Genomic DNA, 3,019 nt, shown 5'->3' with positions numbered 1-3,019 from the left:
ACCTCCCTCTGGCATCACAGACAGCTTGTACGTTGATGGAATGCCATCGGTGTCTGTTGCAGAAGATGTGTGCAATGTGGCAGGGTGGCTGAAGGGCCACATGGGTACAGTCAATTGCACCCAGCACACGTGGAAATTGTGCAATGAGAAAGAAATCTCGTGCTGCCCTTTGTCTCAGGGCCAGTGTCGGTGGCATATATATGTGGAGGTGGGATCTTGCAGTGATGCATCGCAGTACCTGATGCAGGCACCGCGACTGGCTCGCCTGGGATATGCCCACATGGTCACTGGAGACCCTTTGGAATGAGCCAGTGGCAAAGAAATGGAGCGCAGATAGGATCTTTAGGTATGCTGGTATTGCATGTGAGCAGCAGGTCACGGAGTCAAGTTCCTGCTCCCACTCACATACCATATCCAAGATGATTTCTGGAGGGAAACGGTACCTGGCCCTTACATCTTGACTGGACATTCCAAATAAGTTGATCCTCTCTCTGAAGATCCTCTCTGCTCTGGCTCTCCTCCTCCTCCTCCTCAAGTCGTTTTGCCGCATGGCAAGGGGCAGTGCAACAAACACATTCAGTGACATGTTGAAAGGGTTTGTGTGTGTCTGCTCTGCAGTTATACATGCTGCCGAGCTAGGATTGGCTGGAGTGTGTCAGCTGATGCATGGTGGGGGATGGTAGGGACTTGGACAGGTGTTCACCCTTGGCTCACATGATCAATGGCCACCAAATCGTAAATTCCGGCCCGCAATCGGAACTTCCGGCCCGTAGCCGGACTTTCCGGCCGTAGGCGGAATTTCCGGCCCGTATGCGGGCATTCCGGCCCGTAAGTGGACTTTCCGCTCCGGGTGCGGAAATTCCGGCCCGGGTGCGGACGTAAGTTTAGTAGTCGTAAATCCATTCTGTGAATAGCAAAAGTCCTAAGTTCATTCTGTGAATAGCAAAAGTTGTAAGTTCATTCTGTGAATACCAGAAGTACTAGGTGCATTCTGTGAATACCAGAATGGTACTAAGTTTAGGATTTAGTCTTAAGTTTGTTCTGTGAATCGGGCCCTATATGTTTAACACTTAAGGCTTGTTGTAACTTATGATCATGATAACTGAGATCACACTGTGGAGTATCTGGGGATTGTTTTTCTGCTGGCATTCCATCTAATTTTCTACTAACAATTTCATATCTGCTCTTTTTTATAATTGTTGTCATTAGTAATGACACTAGGAACTAGTGGTTTACATTTGCCCTGACAGTGAATGAATCAATCAGAGTCTTATAAAGTGCGAACACTCACCCGTGAGGGTCTCAAGGCGCTGGGTGGGGGGGCGGGCTGGGTCTTCGGTTCAGTCGAAGAGCCAGGTCTTGAGGTCCTTCCTGAACTGCAGCAGGGATGGTGATTGCCTGAGGTGCAGCGGCAGAGAGCTCCATGTCTTCGGAGCAAGGTAGGAGAAGGATCTCCCTTGAGCCGTGTTCTTGTGGATCCGTGGGACGGTAGGCAGGGCTAGTTGGCCGGATCAGAGATGTCTGGTGGGAGTGTAGAAGGAGAGGCAGTGGTTGAGGTATGCAGGTCCAGTGTTGTGGAGGGCTTTGTAGGCGTGTGTGAGAAGCTCGAAGGTGATTCTCTTGTTGATCGGTAGCAAGTGAAGGTCTCCCAGGTGGCCGGTGATGTGGTTGAGGCATGGGATCTTCGAGATGAGTCTGGTGGCGGTGTTCTGGATGGACTGCAGTTTTGTTTGGAGTTTCTGAGTGGTGCTGTGTAGCGTGCGTTGCCATAGTCTGCTGCTGACGAGCGCATGGGTGACTGTTTTCCTGGACTCGGTGGGGATCCACTTGAAGATCTTATAAAGGAGGCAGAGCATGTGGAAGCATGAGGACGATACAGCGTTGATTTGGCAGTTCATTGAGAGTGAGGATTCCAGGATGATGCAGAGGTTTCAGTTGTGGTCCGTAGGAGTGAGAGTGGGGGGGATTCTGAGTGCTGCAGGCCACCAAGAGCTGTTCCAGGTGGAGGGGGAGGAACCATGGATGAGGACTTCAGTCTTGTCTGAGTTAAGCTTAAGGCAGCTGTCCTTCATCCAGGTGACAACTGCCTTCACCCCATTGTGGAAGCTGCTCTTGGCAGCTGTGGGTTTGTCTGTGAGGGAGAGAATCAGTCTGGGTGTCATCAGCCTAGGAGACAATGTTGAGTCTGTGGCTTCTGATGATGGCTGCAAGCTGGGCCATGTAGATGTTGAAGAGGTTAGGGCTCCGGGAGGATCCCAGAGGCACACCGCAGCTGAACTCTGTGGGTTCTGATTTGAACGGTGGAAGTCTGACTCTCTGCGTTCAGCCAGTGAAGAAGGAATGGATCCATTCTAGGGTTTGTCATGGAAGCCAGTGTCATGAAGTCTTGCGCAGAGGTCCAGGATGCTTCTCGATGACTTTGGCTGGGAAAGGGAGCAGAGAGATGGGTCTGTAGTACTTGAGGTCCGTCAGGTTGGCAGAAGGTTTCTTCAGCTTGGGGTTAATATCTGTGTGCTTCCAGTCTTTTGGAAAAGTTGCAGACTCAATGGAGCAGTTGATGGTGCTGCAGAGTTCGGGTGCGATGTAGGTGCCAACACTGTTAAAGATGAGGTGAGGGCAGGGATCCAAGGCAGCTCCGGAGTGAATGCTCTTCATGATCCTGGAGGTGTCGTTGGGGTGAAGGAAGTCCAGTTGGTCAAGGTCTGCTGGGGGTTGGAGCCATCAGATGCAGTGGTTGTGAGTGGGGTGGGTGGGTCTTAGGTTGTGAAGCTGTTGTAGCTCTCCTTGATCTTGTGGTGGAAGAAGGTGGCGAGGTTGGCACAGAGGTCTTGGGATGTGGGATGTTCGCTTTCTCTGTGCTGGGTCTGGCAAATTCTTTGACTACGGTGAAGAGTTCCTTGCTGTTGTGTGCGTTGTCGTTGATGCATTCCTCAATGGCTGTTTTCTTTGTTGTTCTGATGAGGTGGGGGTTTGAGGTGACGGCAGCTTTTAATGCTGAGTGGTCTGCCGTGATCCTCCT

This window comes from Triturus cristatus, chromosome 4_1 (assembly GCF_964204655.1).
Source record: "Triturus cristatus chromosome 4_1, aTriCri1.1, whole genome shotgun sequence".
Taxonomy (NCBI): Eukaryota; Metazoa; Chordata; class Amphibia; order Caudata; family Salamandridae; genus Triturus; species Triturus cristatus.
This window is presented reverse-complemented; position numbering follows the sequence as displayed.